The sequence below is a fragment of the Polyodon spathula genome, chromosome 4, assembly GCF_017654505.1.
Source record: "Polyodon spathula isolate WHYD16114869_AA chromosome 4, ASM1765450v1, whole genome shotgun sequence".
In the NCBI taxonomy this organism is placed as follows: Eukaryota; Metazoa; Chordata; class Actinopteri; order Acipenseriformes; family Polyodontidae; genus Polyodon; species Polyodon spathula.
Genome location: NC_054537.1, coordinates 46,154,061 through 46,176,773, shown reverse-complemented (window position 1 = coordinate 46,176,773; position 22,713 = coordinate 46,154,061).

Here is a 22,713-nt window from a genome sequence, read left to right as displayed (position 1 = left end):
ATATATATATATATATATATATATATATACACACACTGCCTAGAAAAAAGAGATTTAATGACATTAAAATATATACAATAGTAAGAAAACATACACTTTAATAATGACATAATTGCAACTTAAAATTGTCAGCATATGCTGCTATCATTATATGTGTGTTCAAAGTTTAACTGTGTGCTATCTAGAGCTGTATGAATTTACAGTTAGTCAAATAAGTATTTGGTTAACTTAACATTTTTTTTTTAGTTATACTGCAGTGCACACAAAACACAAAAACGTAAGATAAAATCAGTCAGCTGACAAAATGCATACTGATCAACTGTACAATAAATACTCCAGCTGTACAGATGTGGAATATATAGATGTAGCATATAAATAGAAAACTGTAGCTACTTTTTTTTTTTTTAAATAGTCTCACCTGTTCATGGAAAACATGTTTAAACACTGCTGATACATATAGTACTCTATATCTTCTTATATAGAGTAATCTATACCTTCCTACATTTGTATTTCCATTTAAATTTATTTATCAAAATATTTAGCACTATGTAAACTAAATAATATTAACCATTGCTTTCTTGGTGTAACTTCAAGAAACATATTCTGACTTTGCTTAGTAATTCTTTTTTTTTTTTTTTTTTCACTGTTTATAATCCCATGTTCCTAATAATCATTTATATTACTGTTTCTTCATGGGTATTTGGCATGTTTGGTTACTGACATAGTTTCCTTTAGGGGCTATCTCTGAACAAGTCTAAGCTAGGTGGAATCTATAGTGATGAAAGTATAAAATTACCTTACCATTTTAGAACAGTGTGTGGGCGGAAGAAATTACCAGTGCACACAACAAGTGTACCCCTAGTGGTCATTTTTATACCGCCTACATTACAGAAAATACACCTTGCTCAGGCTTACACAGAGACAGCCTCAAAGGTGTTTTGCAATTGACAACATATCGGTAGAATACAAAAATAAATATTACAAGGCTACATCTGTACCACCAATAGCACAGCAAAGGACACTAATACAGACACAAAATATCAGAAATACCACCTTGCATTAAAATTGTGAAAACCAGCTGATGGGAGTTTTTATTACTCTTGCCATTTTCTCATTAATGCAGGTTTTGCTTGGTTCAGAGAACTTCATTAATTTCCATAAATGGGGGGAAACAGCCTGTTTATTGCCTTTGATTGCTTAGGAACAGATTGACAGCCATCACAGACACAGGAGTTAGTATGTGACAGTTACTTAATAATTTATGTCTATTTGTATTTGCTTTACTGTCAAAATATTTTGATTCAAGGAAAGGTCTTATTCATTAAAAAAAAAACTCACCCTTTAGTTGGCCAAAAAATCACAGAAAAAGTAATAAATCTCCTGTTGTGCTGGAGGCTACCTGCAGGAACACACCTAGCAGTATATCATTATCCACTTGAGAAGATGTGAAACAGAGTTCAACGTCTCCTTTTTTATTATTAGCAGACACTGTGTTTTCAGACATATGTATATTTGCAGTTAAAATCTCTATTTTTCTAATAATTAGTCTTGATAATTCAAAAAATATTTCCTCAATTTTGGGAACTACAGAAATACAGGACATGTCAACAATGCAGTTTTTATATTTAATTTGAATTTCTTTTCCATGCTCTTTTTTTTGGTGGAAATGACAGCTGTGAAGGTTTTGGAAGATGGTGTTGGACAGCTGACATGAAGCAAGAGAAATGAGACCACAGGACAGCTCCTTTACTGTTCTGACAATATACTTTAACAATACCCTCTGGGCAACCTCTGCTGCTTGCTTCACTCACACAGTACACCCGTCACAATTCCACCAGTATATTTATTCACTTTCCTGTTGCTTTATATTAAAGATAAGGCACCTCAAAGGTATAAAAATTAGTTGCCACATATTACAGAATGATCTCGCTACCCATGGTAACAGAAGCACAGGTGTCTGTAGTGTACCTGGATAGTTAACAAACTGGAAAGCCAGCAAGGCCTGCTTTTTGATGAAGCTGATTGCGCCTCTGTGGAAGATATATTAATCAAACACTAAGGAATACAATCCTAACTACAATTTGCACTTGTAAAATAATAATAAACAAACCTGCTAATTTATTGTAACATAGTATCCACTAAAGAGATGATTTTTTTAAACAGTTGATTTTAAGCTTCTAAAACGTTATATTCCTATTCCCCCTAAAGTCACACACCCACTCTCATAGCAACTGCTCTTTTCCAGAATGGCTGAACTCCAAGACAAATGTCCCTCCAAGGAAACATTTTCACAACTCACAAAAGAGGAATTTTACACAAAGATGATTTGGATGTGGTTAAAAAAGGCAGTTAACATTGTTTCTGGAATTTCTATAGGCAAGACAATTAAAAACATTAAAAGACATCAAAAATACCCTGGAGAATCTCAACAATACTAAGACTTGACTACCGAACTTTTCTTCTTTGAAATGGATACATAACTATGGGACTGTATATAGAGAAAGGGAGTGTGGGGCAGATATATTAATGATTTACAGTTTGTGCTACGAATCCACAGCAGTTTCATAATCACTTAGTAAATCTCCACCAATTACATAGACATTAGATTTAAACTCAACTTTTCCATTTCTGTCCTGGCTTTAAAACCATTGTTCAAACAAGCTAACAGTCCACTTACATTTTGCCTGAGTACTTCTCAAACCTATCGCTAGCAATGATATTTACTGTAAGTCTTCATCTGTTTTAGGTTCAGCAGAAAAAATTAATAGCTTACTCTATGTTCCATTCCTTTCTTTTTTGCATTTGTATTTTTCTAATGCCACTTTCATGTTCAACATAGTTTAAAACATAGTCCTCACTATCTTCAGTTACAACAGACACTTCTGTCTGTGTAAGTGGGATTTCAAACTCAAACTCAGAGGAACTCATGACAACATTCCCACAATATGAGAGACGAACATTTCAACTTTTTGAACTAAGCATAATAAAAGAGTAAAAACAAAATCCATTTACCAAATAAACAATCAATTTAATCTCATTATAGAAGTATTAATTAGGAAGAAATGTTAAGGGGCATAAACAACTCAAAGTGTTGAATCGGTAAGGAAAGAATCCAACACAAGAATTATCGGTATTTGTTCCTTACGATATGTATGTCTGTATAGATCAATCTAAGCCTAGTGATGAATTAAGGCCAATTGGCAAATTAACCTACATCCTGAAAAGGCTACCTAGGTAATGTAAATATATAGAAGCAACACCTGTGTCATACCACTGTGGGCTTCAAAGAATGACCCAACACAACATTGAAAACCCATCCTGCATAACTCCCTGCACAATATTCAGCTCATTATATCTTTCTAACTATCTGTAATTAAGCAACAAGGCACAAGAGGGCATGGATTGTGCTGGATATTGTCACTTCTTGGTGCGTTGTTAGTAACGAGGCACAGTCGAGTTCCTGTAACCAACCAAGAAGTGACAATATCCAGCACAACCCATGCACTGAAGTACCTAATTGCTTTTGTAAAACAGATTTATAATGCTTTTATAAAAAAAGAAAGCGGAAATCTATATAGTTTCTAAAGATGTATTAACATTTTGAGGTAAGACTATAACCTTCCACAACAGAAAATAGTCCCTATGAACTAAAAATAATATTAAATTAAAACATGTTCTTTTTTTAAAAATAAAGACTTTAAATAACTATACAAACCTTGCTAGATGTGTTTCAGCTCATTTTTCTGACTTTAGAAATCTATCAAAAAAAAAAAACCTTGCTTAGTTGTGTATCTGTGAGGTACCTGCCTTCTTGCATATTCTAGTAGCATTGTTGCTAGGTAATCCATTCCCATTGGCTCTAGCGTATAGCAAACATAGAGTTGAAGATGCTTTATTGGGATGATGATTATTAATTATCAAGTAATTCATTTGAATCAAATTGTATTCTTTTCAGAAAGCCAGTCATTTAAGCATTTAACAGCGAGTTGGTTTTTTGTCCCTGTAAAGAGTGAATGCACGGTAGTAAAGGAGAAGAGAGTGAAGAAAGGCAAGAGTCAGATGGTTTAGACATCATGTGTAGTGATGTAAATATTGTCAGAAAATATTAAACTATCCACAGTTAAAAATGAATGAAGAGTCAGTTTCATAAAACAACGGCTGATACCAACTAAAAGGAGGAAAATAAAACTGAATATCTGACAACTGGATCTGACCAAAGTTGCAGAAAATGACAGGTATGTACTGCAAATAAAATACCAGAACAGCGTCTTGCTTAAAATAGCAAACTGATTTGTAGTGCAAATTAACATAAACTGGAATATATGACATGACACCTTGATGTCTTCAGTATATTCCATGACAGCAGGTATTTTGACAGGTGTTTTCTTTGATTTTGGTGGCACAGTGATACATGGTTAGCACAGGTGCAGTGATTTGCCTTTGCTCCTAAGTAGTTCCAAATCATGACAAATCGTGGCATTGTGCTACATCTTGTGATGACTTGGAATATTGATGAACCAATATGCATGCAACATTTCAACAATCTGTTTTATAATTAGCGTTTGTATGGTTTATACCAGTATTTAATTGATTAAAGAGCCCTGGATTTAGGGGTTCCCTGAGTGGCTGTTCCAGTTAAAGGGCTGCTGCTGGGAGTACAGGATGAGTCATACAGCTTGGACGGCGCCAGTTCACATCTGGGCTGTGCAAAGAGGACAAACTTTGCAGGGGACTCCGAAGGGAGTGTCACATTGGTTCTGATGCTCCCAGGGTGGGGCATGGGAAACCAGCAGGGCTCAAAAGCAAACCCTACATTCAGAGTGGATACAAAGCATAGCTGATCTCTATTCTCCGGGATTGGTAGCCCACCCACATTTTGGCTTTAGGCTTGTGAGATCAGAGTACACTCACCCTGCCTCAGAACGTCTGTGCTGTGTGGGAACTCGCTGCAGTGAGGAGAAAAACATAATTGGACAGTCCAAATTAGGGGAAAAATAAATACAAATAATAATTGGTCATTGTGGGAGAGAGCAGTGAATTCATTGGACACAGTCACAGTCAGAAAGTTTATTTGAAACACCTCTGGGGTGCATTGTTTTATTACTCACATTCAGGTGGTTGCCCAGTATTCCCACAGCTAAACTGAGAATGTCCCACTCGGGTATGTAATAAAATAATTAATTAAGTAAAATAATCATCTGTCTTCCGCAGCCGGGCTTACTTGCCACTCTCTCTTCCTCCAGATACTGATGTTCTGATATGTTTTGTAGGCCACATTTCCAAACAGAACTCCTGATGTTGTTTCTTCTAGAAAGGGCTAACCGAGCGTCATTTTTATTGGTTGAGCGACCCCACCCACCCCCCAAGACCCGCCTCTGGACCACTCAGAGAAAGAGACGACACACCCTCACCCACTGGCTTACTACACAGTCTCCTTTTCAGAGTGAGAAAGGCCCTCTGACATGGTTCTGTCCACAGGACCGTATTTGGGGCAGCCTTCAGGGTGAGATCTGTCAAAGGAGCAACGAGTGTGGGGAAGTTCAGGATGAACTTCCTATAGTAGTCCACTAACCCTAAGAAGGAGCGCACCTGGGTTTTAGTTGTAGGAATTGACCAGTCAGCCAAGGTAAGCCTGCCATTACTCCTTTGTTAAATCCAATGTCGCCATAAAATGAACCACGCATAGACCTTCCAGCAACTCATCTACCCGATTTTTGATTGACCTGTCTAAAGTCAATGTAAAACTGTATCGATACATCTGGCTTACCCACTAAAATAATTGGACTATTACAGTACTTTGGGACTCCTCTATTACCCCCAGCCTGTGCATTTCATCAATTTCCACCTTTACTACCAGCCGATTGCATTCAGTTATATGGTATGGCCTCTGGCGAACTTACACCCCCAGCATAACTTCAATGTGATGGTGGGCTACTCGAGTCTGCCCTGGGACTGGGGAGAACACATCAGGAAATTCAGTCACCAGTGCCCTGTTTTGGTGTCAGATTGTCTCCAATCTGCACTGAACCTGTTTTCGCCAAAACAGAGAGATCAAATCCCAGGTATGTGACGTCATCTGTTTGTGCCACTAACTATGCCTCATGTTGCAACCACGGCTTCAAGAGGTTTATATGATATGTGCTTTTCTGTCTACTGTTCCGGCTGGCAGATCTCATAGTCCACTGTCCCAACCTGGTGTGCAACCTCAAAAGGTCCCTGCCACTTTGCCAGAATTTTTGACACAGAGCTAGATAATAATACAACCACTTTATCCCCTGGCTGAAATGTGCTCAAGTGAGACCCCCAATTATATTGTGTCTCCTGTCTGTTTTGAGCCTGTTGCAAATTATCATGTGCCCACTTTCCCACAGACACAAGATGTTTGCGCAGGTCCAACACATACCGGACTGTATTGGTCAAATTGTCCTGCTGCTCCTCACACAACTCTGACCAGATCGAGCAGTGTTTTATTAACACGCTCCACAAGACCATTGGTCTAAGAGTGGTAAACCAAGGTCCTAATGGTCTTAATCCCCAAAAGTTTACATATCACATGGACCAGCCATGAGGTAAAGTTGGTACCTTAGTCAGTCAGTATTTCCTTGGCGATCTCTACCCAGGAGAAAACCTTCTTAGCTCATTGGCAACACATTTAGCAGATGCAGAGCGGAGGGGAATGGCCTCCGGATAAGGCGTAGAGTAATCCAAAATGACCGATAGGTGTGTGTATCCCGTGACACTCCTCTCTAATGGCCCAACTATATCCACTCCAATACGCTCAAATGGAGCTTCTACTAGTGGCAACGGCACCAATGGGGACAGAGGAACAGCTCTAGGGCTATCCTTCTGGCACTCCCTGCAGCATTCGCAAAATGCTGCACATCACCATCCAGCCCCAGCCAATATAACCATGTCACGAGCCTCACTTTGGTTTTGTCCCTTCCCAAATGACCAGACATGGGAATAGCATGAACCGACTACAACAAATCTTCTTTAATTTTGCTGTAATTAAAAAATAAATAAATAAATAAAATGTTGATTATTAACAGCCTATAGTAAAACGGCTTTTTAAAGCATTTAGCTGGACTTTACAAGAACACCTAATAGTACTTCATAAGTTATCTTGTTATGTGCATGTAACAGGGAATGTGTTACATGTGTGGTAGTCACTGGAAAATACTGACACAGACACAGATCATTAGTATTGATATGCCACCCAGGCATGCAGATTTAATTTTCAACACAGTTCTGACACTAGAATACCAGCAATGGTAGCCCTGTTGTCATCTAATACAAGAACGAAAATAAAACAAAGCTAAAAAATAAAAGTTTGCCACACAAAATGACGAGCATTAGTCCCACTACAAGGAAAGTCCTGCTCCAGTAACCTACTACTCTACAGTAACCCTCTCTATACTGTTTTGGGATCCACATCCCCTAAGCCGACCTACTTCTGTTCTGCTGCTCCCAAAGGCCTGGCCTCCCAGTGACTCCCAGCTGGGCAAGCATCTTCACAGGCCCCGTCTTGCAGTTAAAGGGTTCAGTGATAGTAGTTCTCTGTGCTGGTCTGTGTGTCAACGGTATTGTGATCACCCCGAACTGTGGCACAGCCACTTTTTGAGCTCTACGCAACATCCCTGGGCACCTCCCAGTTGGCAGGTCTGGGCGATCATATGACTCGACTGGTTACTTAGCAATGCATCCCCTGTTGTGCATCGCAGCTGATTTCTCCAAGGCACAGACACTTGAGCAGGAATCAGCGACCCAGCTCCCTGTCACATACCTCGGGAAAACACAATGAATCCCACAGGCTGTCGGCGATGGATGGATGTTGAAGTTGATACGCCACGCAGGCAAGCAGATTTATTTACATGTACACACACAGTGAGAACAGTTCACGTGATACTACCAACAATGGTAGTGCACCTAGGACATACGGCCAGCATACAAAATGACCAAATCAACACAGTACAAACAACTTTGTACTGCTTTATACACCTTGCTCTCTACACATTAGTGGGATCTACAATCCCTGAACTAATCTTCTCTGTTCAATTATAAACAATCCCCAACTCCGACTACTAGCAGGGCTGTCGGCGGTTTACTTTCTTTATCTTCTGATCCCGGGTCACTCTCACAGCGATCAGAGGATTACACAGCCAGGTATCCATGTTCGGGTAGCATGGACGATATTTAGCCCATTTCCTTGGCGTTGCAGCAGCCCTGAGGTGAATAAATGGGACCTTTTTATACCTGAAGCCCTGCTGGAACACACCAACCTGCTAATTCCACAGCTGGCAAACACACACAGCAGGCAGGCTCTCCCACAAGCGTCAGGTATTTCATTAATTATTTACAATAATTCTAACAAACAAACACTATTTATAATATACAGTGCCTATAGGAAGTATTTCCCCCCCCCCCCCTTGGACATTTTCACAGTTTGTTATGCTACAACCTAAAATCTTGATGCATTTAAATGGGATTTTTTTCCCCCTTTGATTCATACAACCTACTCAACACTTTCTATGTGTGAAAAAGGGGGGGGGGGGGGGGGGGGGGGGGGGAACAACTCAAGTAAAAATAAAAACCTGAAAAGTCTTCATTAGATATGTATTCACCTCCTCTGCTATGACACTCCTAAATAAGTTAAATGGAGTCCATTTGTGTGCAAAGTGGTTCACATGATTTCAGATTAAATACACCTGTCTCTGTAAGGTTCCATAGTTGGGTAGTGCATTCAAAGCAAAATACTACCATGAAGACAAAATAGCTTTCAAAACAACTCCGGGATAATGTTGTGGAAAGGCACATACCAGGGGAGGGGTATAAAAAGATTTCAAAGGCATTGACTATCCCTTGGAGCACAGTCAAGTCAATCCTTACGAAGTGTAAGGTATATGGCACCACCCAGAATCTGCTTAGAGCAGGCAGTACTCCCAAACTGAGCAGCTGGGTAAGAAGGGCATTGGTCAGAGAAGCCACCAAGAGGCCAATAAGAATTCTGAAAGACCTACAGCGGTCCATGGCTGAGATGAGAGAAACTGTCCATGTGTCAACAATAGCTCAGATACTCCACAAATCTGGCCTGTATGGAACAGTAGCAAGAAGGAAGCCATGTCTGAAAAAAAAGCCTATGTAAAATCCCACTTGGAATTTGCAAAAAGGCATGTGGGAGACTCTGAAAAGATGTGGCAAAAGATTCTATGGTCCGATGAAACAAAAATGGAATTATTTGGCCTAAATGCAAAGCATTATGTCTGGCACAAACCCAACACAGCACATCACCCAGGTAAGACCATCCCTACTGTGAAGCATGGTGGTGGCAGCATCATGCTATGGCGATGCTTTTCATCGGCAGGGACTGGGAAGCTTGTCAGGGTAGTGGGCAAAATGGATGGAACTAAATACAGACAATTCCTTGAGGAAAACCTGCTTCATTCTACAAAAGATCTAAGACTAGAATGGAGATTCACCTTTCAGCAGGACAATGACCCCAAGCACACAGCCAAAGAACACTGGGGTTGCTTCAAAACAAGAAAGTTAATGTCCTAGAGTGGCCCAGTCAAAGCCCAGACTTGAATCTGATTGAAAATCTGAGGCAAGACTTGAAGATTGCTGTCCACCAACGATCCCATTCCAACTTCACAGAACTTGAACAATTTTGCCAAGATGAATGGGCGAATATTGTATGATCCAGATGTGCAAACCTGGTAGAGACTTACCCCAAAAGACTCACAGCTGTAATTGCTGCCAAAGGTGGTTCTACCAAGTATTTGACTCAGTGGGGTGAATACTTACAGTATCTAACCAAGACATTTCATTTTTTATTTTTTTTCATTAACTGGTGTTTCACAATAAAAATTCTCTTGCTTCTTCAAAGTGTTGAGTAGGTTGTGGAAATCAATTGAAAAAAAATCCTATTTAAATGCATCAAGATTTCAGGTTGTAACACAACAAACTGAAAACATCCAAGGGCAGTGAATACTTACTATAGGCACTGTGCATCCACACAAAAACCCCTCTTTATGCGTATGGGTCCTACCTTGTAATAAAAGGATGTGGTTATCCCTAATGTTTTTAGCTGTGTACAACTGGATTCTTAAACTTGAGTGGTAAAGGATTGCTAACATGGACATGTGAATCCCTTATGTTAGACTTCAAACTGGAAGTCTATGTTCTGACTAAAAGTCTAAAAGAAGCCTGAGAAAAATGTGAAGAATTCAAATGTAAATATTTAATTTCCTGAGCTCTTTTCATGAGTTTTTCCAGTATGTCTTTCATTCGTAGTTCCCCAATACACCAAGGATCATTTTAGTACTGTATACAATTAAATATACATTTAATCTGTTAGCACCTAATTATGGCAACCGTTGCATATTGCAGTTACGTAATCTTCAAAACCAGTTTGTAAGACCTGAAGTAATTTCATGATAATTACCAAGCATCATTTCTTAAGCTTCTGAATCTGTAGCTGAGTTATCAAGCCTTTTACATCAATGACAAATTAGAGTATGATAACAGGGAGTCTTCATGAAAGAACAAAAATCATAGATACATGGAAAAAATAGTGGTAAGTGCAGAATGTCATTCCATTTGTACAATGACTACTTAACAGAGAAGTACCACAACTTCTAAAAACTGGTAGTCTTGGCAGTCACTATTCCATTTGGTGTAATATTAAGAAAAATTGATTTTTGTCATAACCCTGGTTCCCTGAAATATAAATATAACCATTACCTAATGGGATAAATCTCTTATAGCCAGACTTACCTGAGCACTTATATCAAAGCTACTCCTTTATGATCCATGCAGGCATCAGATGTCATCTCTGCCCTCAGAAGCCCTCAATACCATTTTTTCTTCAGGTCTGCTGCATTGGAGTGAATGCAGTGACCTTAAAGGTTAATGGTTACATTTCTATTTCATGAAACCAGGTTTATGATAGTAACCTAACGTTCCATCTCAAGTACAAAATGTAACCATTACTGAATGGGATACAATATCCAATCCATCGCAAGTGAAGGACTTGCAGCACCTGCAGAGGTGCTAAAAAGGAAGATAAACTGCCTTTAGCATTCTGGCCAAAGACCAATAAGGTTTCACAGGAGAACCCTCATGCAGTGTATATGCTACAAGGCTACACTGAGTAACCTCAGCATTTAACAGCAGAAGTCCAAAAAAGGTATATGGCTAACTATCCCAGGACTTAGTGGAACATAATAATGAGTGGCTGCTCTTAACACTGTGGTCCCAAAACCAGGGCTCTGCTGATCTAAGACATTCAGTCAGTAGAACCTGGTAAAGTAGAAGGCTTGGCACATACTGCAGCGTTGCAAATGTCTGAGACAGATGCATCCTGGAACAATATCCTGGAGGTTGCAAGACCTCTTGTGGAGTGACCAGTGACCTTTTTTGGTGGGAGCAGGTTGGCTAGATCATATGCACTCCTGACCATGTCTGCAATCCACCTCGACAGCTACTGTTTAGATCGGGTTTGTCTGTGCTACTTAGACCAGAAGCCAATAAACAATTGCTCGGATTGCCGCCAATGGTGTGGTCAACATAATACACCAGTGCCAAACTGGACAGAGCTTATGGAACTTTCACTCCCTGTCAGGATGCAATACATCTGCTATGGGGCAAGTCATGCAGCCCAGTGTATGTGACTGACACCACGTCTGGAAGAAACCCCATTTGTAGCCGCACTGGGATTGGGTAGATGCTGCTCTGGCATTCTGAAGGGTGACAATGATCCTATCAGATAACTCGAGGTTACTCAAATGTCTACGCTCAGGGACCAAACCCAGAGCTGCAGAACTGTTGTGTCTGGATGCCATAGAGTGCCCCAAACCTGACTCAGTAGGTCGCGACAGGCAGGCAACTCCCAGGACTGACCATATAGCAGCTGTGCCAGTACGAAAGCAAATGAGTAAGTACAGAGTAAGCAGTGGCAATGGTGGAAAAGCATACAGCAGAGTATGAGTCTGTGAGCCGGTGTGTCTATGCTGAGGCTGACCTCTCTCCATTAGGGAATACCAGTGGGGACAATCAGTGGACTCCTAGGTCGCAAAGAGATGTATCTCTGCACACTCAAACTTCTCCCAGGTGAGGCTCATACTTCTCCCAGGTGAAGTTCCATATTGAACTGTGGGAGATATCTCTCAATAGAAGGTTCAGTTTCTTTCTTCTGGCAGGTGAACAGCTCTTACTGAAAACATGTTCCTGAGCCCATAGCAAAAGCTTCGGGACAACATGATACCAGAGACTGCCAAGATGGTTGATACAAGCCACTACTGTGGAGTTGTCCGCGGATCAACACACATCTCCCAGGAATGTTGCTGCAAGGCCAGATAAACTGCCTGCAGTTCAAAAGTATTTAGTGGAGACCCTTCCATGGGGGTTTCCACACACCTGCACCCCCTGGCCTTTCCAGATAGCGCCACAACCTAGGTTTGAAGCATCTGTGGTCACCATCTCTCTCCTCATGACATTGCCCAGAACTGTACCCAAGCAGAGCTGAACTGGTTGTTTCCAGCACGAGAGAGCTTTCAAACAGTGACATAGGGCACTTTCAGTGAGTTTGCTGGTCCAACACAGGGTGAAGGACCCTGTGGTTGAACCAGGCTTGGAGAGGGCTAATGTATGGCAGCCCTAAAGGGAGAACTGGAGATGCTGCTGCCATCAGGCCGAGAATCTCTGGAAGGTCATAACCAGTCTCGTGTGCAACACTGCTTGTGCTGGTGATTTGTCACATATCAGCCAGTCATCCAGGTGACTGTCAGAGGAGCAAGTATAGAGTCCATGCACTTTTGAGAAAGTGTGAAGAGCTAGAGAAAGGCAGAACGGTCGTACATGGAACTTGCCTGTGGTCCCTTGAAAAACATACCACAAGTATTTCCTGTGGTTGGGTTTTACAGGGATGTGATAGTAAGCATTCTTGAGGCCCATCAATTAACCACTGTTAATTGCTGTTTGGGTATGTGTTACTCTCTCAAAGATCCATTGTTTTTTTTTTTTATTTACACCTTTGCATGATACAATTTCTGAGCATCTATATTTAGGGCAACCCTAATGGAGGCACATTTACAGTATTGGTTTTCATCGGATTTTAGCTTGTCTGAATTATTAATGTAAATGAGGCCTAGAAGAATTATTATGCAATACAAAACCACATTACCCAACTACTTTTAAACACCTTGCCCCCTAATTCTGTGGACTCCCTTTTAAACTACACCTCCCAGAAGGACAGGGGCTGAAAAGCCCTAATTTGATAATTGTTTTTGATTATTGTTTAATTGTTAATTTATATATATATATATATATATATATATATATATATATATATATATATATATATATATATATATATATATATATATGTGTGTGTGTGTTACAGGCATATTGTGAAAATTAAATCCGGTCATTTAAATAAATAATTTGTGCTGCTTTTTGTTCTATGCAGTATGGTGCTAAAATTGTTACCACATCTTCCGGATCCGAAATTTAATTTTAGATGCATTGTACTATGCATCTATGAACTATATTTTCTAAAAATTAAAAATATATATATTTAGTCACAAAAATGCTTTGTATCGGGAATAAAAACCAGATCAAGTTAACTTAAGTCTGAGATATAACTAGTGTTATAATAATGTATAAAATAACAAATTAAAATATTCTGTGATAAAATATTTTGCCACCTAAACAAAGCAATTTAAATGCAATACATAGAACAGAGGAAATTCCATTAGGAATCATCAAAATTGTCCTGTAAAAGCTTATATTCCTGTGCTGTTCATTGGTTTTAAGAGCAATTAATGATATACATAAATTCTTATGTAAAAAAAAAAAAAAAAAAAACATTCATCACTTCATAAACTATGTATGTACTGTGAGAGATGCCCCTTACAAACCCTCTGGTATAAGAGACACATTCTGTGGAACTATAAAGTTCTGGCTACCCAAGCTGGGCCCTTACAGCCCTTATAATCATTATAAATCAGGAGTTCACATAACTGGTGTGACCCAAAGCGTTTTTGTACACTTTCCTGCCAATGCCGCAGCTCCCTGCCTCCCTCCAGAAGGTCAGGAGAGACAAGGTGACAAGTTCTCTTGGTAGCCTCCAGATGGTCCAGGAGATTCTGGTTTTCAAACCTCTGCCAGTTGCTGCAGGCCCAGCCCATGGGACTGTCTGTCAGCCTTAGGGCACTCAGAGGCAGTTGTCAGTACACTGCAGAATGCTAGAACCTCCTCCACTGGAGTGCTGCAAGCCTATAAGTGGAAGTATTTTCAAAATTGGTGCATGACCAGTGGTCATGACCCCAATTATTGCCCTATAGCAACTACATAGAGTTGAAGTATCTGTCTATGAAAACAGCCTTCCTCTTGGCTATCACCTCCGCAAAGTGGGTCAGTGAGCTACAAGTGCTGTCGGTACACAGCTCCTGCATGCGTATTTGGGAAGATGGCAGCAGAGTGTCACTGCATACAAACCCTGCTTTCCTCCCTAAAGTGACCACAGCCTTCCACATGAATTAGTGGAACTAGAGTCTTTCTATCTACCTCCATTTTCTTCGGAGGAGAATAGGAGATTGAACTTCCTATGCCCGGTGTGGGCATTGAGGTGTTACGTGGATAGGACAATAGCTCTGCGTCATTCTGACCAGCTGTTTGTCTGTCATGGTATATGGATCCTAGGACAGCCCCTCTCGAAACAGCGACTGTCACATTGGATTGTTTACACAGTCTTGATTGCGTATGATAGTGCCGGCTTGCCCCCACCTGGGAGGGTAGCCACGCATTCTACCAGAGGGTTGGTCACCTCTTGGGCTCTCTTCAGAGGGTCCAGCTAGGCAATGCCTCATACTTTCTCTAGGTTCTATCGCCTTAATGTGAGAGAGCCTTCCTTGCCTTCCTTAGACACAAGGGTCTTTGAGGTTGCATGCTCAAACCGCTAACCTTGGGTTATGCGGTTCTGACGCATCCTTTGTATGCTGCTGTTCTGACTCCCTCGTGACTGCTCTGGTATACTTTCCCATAAGTATGTAGTTGGTCATCTTTGAATTGAAAGGGAATGTTAGGTTAATTACCGTAACCCAGGTTCCCTGAAAGAGAAGACGACTAACAAACCTTGCAAGGTCACATCAGTCGCCCTCGCGGTTTCGATGCAAAAAGAGGAATTTCTTCCATGGGTTGACATTTTTTATCCCTCGGTAGGCGGGACCGAGGAAGTCACCTCAGGAAAGATGTATGCTGTCTCTAAAGATTCACTTATGACGAAAACTATGAAAAAAAGTCATCTTCAAATAGAATCTCACACAGCAAAAGTTGCCGTGTCCTCTTGTATTTTGATTCTACGAACAGCTTACAGCTCCCTAAAGGTATGTGTAAAATTTAAGCAAAAACTAAGTCTTACATTATAACTATAACAGCTGGTGCAAACCTTGAAAAGTTAGTAATGTCTAAAATCTAAGTTAGTAAAGACTTATGCTTTAACTAAGCTAAGCAAGAACTTATGCACAGCTGGTGCAATCCAGCTCTGTAAGCAAATCTAGGAACAATAATTCCACTTGAAACTGCAGACCACTGTTAAGTTTAGGTAAGATAATGTGAACTTCTCAATTAGTGTGGGTCAGTTATGGTTACTTTGACACAACTGAGTACAACTAGACACAGTTGACTACACCTTCTCGAGACAACCTACATATACAACAGTCATCAATACTGGCAATCCCCTACTACTAAGTACAGCTAGACACAACTGAGTACACCCTCAGAGGCAACCAACAGATACAACAATCATCTGCTGCAGGCCTACTACTAATGAGGATGGCTGTTGTAGATTGACAATCCACATTCCTATCTTTTATAAATGTTTACACATTTTTTGCTCATGCTTTTCCACTACATATTTAACATGTTTTAGTATGGTTTGCATTGATTTACCATACCTCGCTGGAATTTACAATCCTTAACTACAGACAAACTTGCTTATGCGGCCACCTTTATTTAGCGACCACCTGGTTTAAGTGACCACTTTAAACTCCTTCCATTGATATTTGTACTTCTATTCAACTGTATTAAGCGACCACTTGTCTAACGCAACCAGCGACCACAAATCTCTTACCCAGGAACTGACTCAAACCTGTATTAAGCACCCTTACACAGGGCTATTGTTGTAAGAAAAATATGGTTTTAAATAGTATATCCTAAATTCAAAGGAATACGGTCACCATTTTAGCTGTTTTTTATCCGTAATCATTAAAACAGCGGTGCTTTCTTTGTAAAGGAAGAGAGAAAATGTGGAGAAGCAAAAGGTCCTCCCTAGATGACAGAATGAAAGTTATTAGACTTGTAAAGACAGTAAATGCCAGAAAAATGACATTAATCACTTCCCCCAGGTGCTTATTTAACTTGTATTTTGTTCTCGCACTTGCCTGGGAACTAGGTAGCTTCCAATGTTTCCGTTTCGTCTTGTGTTGTTCTTTCCCGCTAATTTAACAGAATGTTCTCATAATTAGGATATAGCAGCTTAAGACTTAAAGGCAAACCGTTAAAAGGAAAATAAAATCCCAAAAAATCAAGCCATAAGCCTACTTATATGAAAACAGTATCAAAACCATGTGTGCGGTAATCGAAAAAGACCTTATGCTTATGTGCTGTTGGTTTCAGGATGCAATGAATCAACACGTACCTGAAAGGCAGACACATGCATTGAAATTTTCAAAGGATTTAAAACCTGTGTGTGACCCGAGACAGGCAAGCATTCATTAGTTTCACAAGATAATACGTTTTGTAAATACATTATCTAAATGAATGTTATTAAATTACTTACTTCCTTTTGTTCATATTACCTCTTCTGGCGTTTACAGTGTATGTAAAACATACTTAATTACAGGAAAGCATGTCAGAGACAAATAGAAAATTCATAAGATATGGGCCCTCTTTTAAGAGACCACCTTTGTTAAGAGGCCACTATTAGACTGTCCCTTGAGTGGTCTCTTAATACAAGTTTGACTGTATGTTTTTTCACACTTTGATATACTTTTATAAGACATCCTCACTTTGCCAGTCAACTTCATGCACACATACGCTGCTACTTAAATACTCTTCATAGATGCTCAATAGAATATGCAGCAAGTTATAAACATTTACAAATGCTTTATAAATACAGTGCACTGATGGAATTGAAGTTGAAATTTTTAAGGTGGGACCTATGGACCCCACAGAAAAAACTCCTTGAAGAATAACTGTGGGTTGCATGTTTGATATCTGGTGGCAGAAGACAAAAAGGAGTCTGTTGCACTGAATGGAGGGTTGAGTATGAATACGGAATTGATAACAACCTTTCCCCACAGTGTCTTCAGGTCAGTCAAGCTGAGGATACCAGCAAAACAGTGTGAACTCAATGGGTGTCATATATTTCACTCCTGCTTTCAAACTTTTGACTGGTAGCTCAAACTGGAAAAAAGATTTTTGAACTTCAACATATTATTTAGTTGAAAGAAAGTACCAGCTTTACATCATCATCTCCATTGGTCTGTGACAATAACAACCTAGAAAAAGGGATCAGAATTCGTCGTACCCACATTCATCCCTGGTATGATCCACAAACCAGTACGGAATGAAGCATTTTTGTAATATTTGCATTCACTGTCCAGGATGGGGTAAACTACTGACAATCAAAATGTCATCTTCATTTTTTTCTTGCTGTTAAAAAAAATAAATTACAAATATTTTGGCATGGAAGTTGAAGTTTCTGAAGGTTAGCGGCTAAAGTTACAGGAAACAGGAGCCCTCATTTCAAAACACAGAACAGGTACAGAAGAGGACGGGTCTGTATTGACCTTTTCAACACTGTTTCTTCAATGCGGGTGATAAAACAGAAATCACTCCCCACGCTAACTCAACCCACAGTCTCTTTTAAGCAAAGTGTGTCTGTCCATCTAACTGTAGCATGGATTTCTGCAACAGACTAAACTGTCACTTTCTGATGGGCTGAGGATTTAGATAACAAAGAGTTAATTCTTGTTCTGAAAAACACCTAACACAACCTACAATATTGAATAAAATAAACTTTTAACAGACATATCATCATGCAATGGGTTTGTCACTACTCACGATTAAAAGACCATTGTTGCTGTTTGTGGCAGGGCTAAGGCTTTGCACGTGTAAATAATGTATTTGTATTTGGTTTACAAATAACATTTGTTTAATTTGAAAAAAATAAGATTGTGCTAGATATGGCAGGACTGGAAGGTTGGAATTCCCTACCTGCCTACTTTAAATCCATGGGCAGAATGTGGCCAGGTGTTGACTGATTAATTGATCTTCAATTAACCCTAATCACATGCCTTTTAGAAGTTCTTGCTCCTGTTCTTTGCACACCAGCGTGAGGAAATGACTGTGTGGATATCCAGGGAGAGTGAGCGCAACCAAGGACCACTGTGTGGTAACCAGGATCCTGGTGTTTAGTAAAATAGATTAGTTTAGGGGGTTTCTACTTGCGCCTCTCTGTCTCTGCTATCATGTAGCAGAAACCCACACACATAACTACACCCTTGTTACACTGCTCCATAATAAACAACGTTAATATCAAAGTCGCTACAGTACCGAAATAAACAACACTGACCTTGAGATTTTTTGTTTTATGGTAGAGAATAAAAATGAAGCAGGTAACTAATGAGTGACATTAATTTGAATAATTGAACTGAAATGATTTAAACATAAATAGCTAATCGTGTTTATTTAATGAAATCACTTAAATAATAATCAGCAAGCAATGCACTTTACAGTATACAGATATATAACTAAAGAGTTGATAGCATATATATATATATATATATATATATATATATATATATATATATATATATATATATATATATATATATATATATATATATATATATATATATATATATATTACAATTTAAATCACATGCAGATATATATATATAATAAAATCAACCAATAGAAGATCTGCAATTTCTTTGTGGCAGTCCATCATAAGTGAACAGAGCCGGGACATAAACAATTGAAGGTCTTTAGTAGGTTTAACCAATGGGAGAGTCAAAGATCTGCCCTTTGTTATGCAGGTGTCCAATCATGAGTGTGCAGAGGTGGGACTTTTTACAAAAAAAATTAAATACAAAAAAATGTCAGACAATGGAGACATCAATTTTCAAATAAAACTTTCTCAGAAAAAATGTAGGTATCACCACAAATACCTAAACTGACACTGGAAGGGAAGTGAAGGGATATACTCGCCTCTTTCAAAATTCAAATTATGAAAGGTATCTGTGGCTTACCAGTAGCTGTCCATCTGTTCAGTACAGAAAAGGTGATATGAAACAGCACTGGCTACAGCAAATCTAGGATGTCTATCAAAGTCAGCATAAAAACATGAGCATTCCCAAAAAGTAACCTGCGAGCCACTGCAACGCTCAAAGGTTTTGGACAAACTCAGATTGATGTTCAACTGGATGAGCAGAAGTGTAGGGATACAATACAGCAATTAAGCAATGAGCAAGTAAAAAGAAATCGTGAGGTTCTGTGCTTGATTGATTCTGTTGTTTACCTTGGCAAGCAAGAACTGGCATTCAGAGGGCACGATGAAGGCATCAATTCCTCAAATAGAGGTAATTATGTGGAATTACTTTCTCATAACAAACAATGGAAACGCAGCTCAGCTGTCTTGTGTTTTCAGATATGTGACTGACAGTGTCCAGAAAGAACAGTTCTGTGAAAATGTGTTACATTTACTAAAATAATAATAAGAAGAAGAAGAAGAAGAAGAAGAAGAAGAAGAAGAAGAAGAAAAAGAAAAAGAAAAAGAAGAAGAAGAAGAAGAAGAAGAAGAAGAAGAAGAAGAAGAAGAACAACAACAACAACAACACATTAAAAAAAATGTACAAAGCTGAATTTTTTTTTAATAGAAATACATAAATGACTGATTCAGTACCATTGCATAAGTCCCAAATACCCCTCTAGTTAAATACTACTATTTATCTTATTAATAAACATAATATGATATACCACATTTATTATCATGCTATCTTTATATAGAACAATACATATAATCAACTGCACTTTTGATCCTGTTCAAATACTGCTCCCCTTTTTCCTGTAATTATAAGTACTAGAGGCCCTTTTAAAGTGGCACCCTAAGCAGCAAGTTAAGGAATGCGTCACCCGTTTATGTAGGTTTTGATTAAAATTTTTTGTGGTTTTCCAGGTAAAGGACAATGTGTGCAGTCCAGAGGCCTCTCGGACTGGAACTACTGAAATAGTGCCGGTAATTACTTTTCTTTTATTTCTCTAGCCTTGCTCCTTTTTGCATCTAGATTGCGTGGCTGCACCGGGGCACGCCTGGACCTCATTAGCTAGCAAGACCAGTTTCTTCATTACTGCTTCAGAGTAAAACAAACTGCCCATTTTATTTAACTGAACTAAAATTACATGAGTTACTGGTTAGCCCACATTCTTGACATAGTCTGCCACTAAATTTGATCAAAAGTCATGCAGACATGTTTGTAACATTACAGTATTATCCACATTTTTCTAGGAGCTCCCTCCTTGAAATGAGTGTTGTATTATAAACTGAGTAATGATTTTCTTTACATATAAATAAATCCTGAACCTGTTGCAGTTAAAATATTCCACCTTCATAAAAGATTTCTTGAATAAGCTAAATACCGCATGTACATGGAGAAACAATTACATCATCATTTTGAGATTTTATTTGCTAGTTTTGCAGTTATTTATTCTACAAATAAACTAGTATAAACTTTGTACTGGAGAAATAACTTTCCGAACCTTTTCCTCTTATCAGCCAGTTTTGTCACCCAGTGAATCCACCCATAATTACAACTTTTGGAAGCCCTTCAAAGGCAATGGCTGATGGCTCTTAGCTGTTATACAATTATAAACAGCCATCTCTTCTAAGAGGAGTCACTATTTACTGCAGCCAGCTCTAATGGGACAGGGTTAAATTAAAACAACCACAGCATAAAAGAAAATGATAAGGAGTTAAGCGACTGGTGTTTTATTTAGAGAGTAAAGTATAATCAAACTTGTGTGGCGTGCCACCACGAGCTTCAACAACAACGTATTTAGTTGGCATCCGCTCCTACAAGTAAGATGTGCATTTTCCAAAAGGGTTCCTAGGCACTGTGATTGTATATGAATCTTATCTAAACAACATACAGAGATAGGAAAGTAAAACATACCTGTTGGAAAACCAATCAGCCTTTGGAGGTGGAAGGGTTACAAACTTTTTAAAGGAAAAAAAAGAGAGAGGAAGCGATGAGAAGCATTCGCTCCTTTTTTTTGCCTTTTCTTAGAAAAGCAAGAAGTGGAACAGTTTTGGTACCAAGGGAATGAAAGAATGCTGCTGATTTTCGCACACGATTTAGATCTCCGCGTTCGAGTGGCATGAGCGGGCATGCTCCAGTTCTTGGGTCAATGCTTATTTTTAGAGCATCATGTTATTTACTGGGGAGCCACAAAGACACAGAGGAAGGCACATGCTACATAAATAGTACATACTTGTATAGAAAGAATAGCTTTCGAGTAAAATCTTCCGTAAAAATCTGATCAGATAACATTTCCTCTTCAACTACCAAACTAGAGAAGTTACTGCAACATTCTTATCTTATCAGCGCAATAATCTCACATTTCATCGTGCCCAAACAGGGAGAGAAACTCATAATAAAAATGTGCTTTCACCCTCTCCCTTCCCATGGCTGTATATCAGCATAAAATGAAGTAGAAAACAGGGCCCTGCTTAATGACAGGGGGTGATAAGAGACGAGAAGAAAACAGCGAGTTGTCTGGTCTGCTCAGGAAGTGGTGAATCAATGGCATTGTCCATCAGCGGGGGCCAACAGAATATCGTCAGTCTGAATACAATGCTTAAACTCTACTTCAGGGAAATTGAGTCAGTCAGCACTGTCTCTGACAGACTAACTGACACTGGAGATAAAAGGCAAAAAAAAAAAAAAAGCAAACACAAGCCAGGCTATGTGGCATACTGGTGTGCACATGATACTTAACTGTGTCAGCCTGAATTTTGGGATCCTTTGCAACAATACTCCCTAACACTGATCTGTAGGAACTAATCTGATACAACAGCTCCTGCCAAAAGTGCATACTAAAACTGTTTTGCGTGTACACATAATTTAAAATGAATGTTAACACAATTGCCCTGATGTTTACAGCACTTCAACACTGTATACACAAACCATGACATGGGAAACCATATGAATGAATTACTCAATCAAGACAAACTAGCATAAACAGGTAGGAAAAACCATTAGGGAGGCTAAGACTCTGTTAACCCCATCTCTTAGATACAGATGCAAATAAAATAGAGGTCTTGCCTTTGAAATATACCAGCTGTCTGTAGCTGGAATACAACAGCCACGAGAAACTGTCTGCTTAACTGCTGCCATTATGAGTAGCTACAACCAGTGGTGACATCAAGAAATTAGTGTGGGCGTACAGAATACCAAAGGTGATTACTGGGTTATATTTTAAGTTTGCACTCACAAGCAATTTCATAGGCATAGGAGGAGAAAAAGTATGTAAATAACATATATTTAGCATTTCATAACAAAAGGCAACTTAGAGTTTAATTAAAACCAGCAAGTGTTCCCAAGATATAGCTTCCATTAGCTCAGACAGTTAGGCATCAGTACATCAATCAAT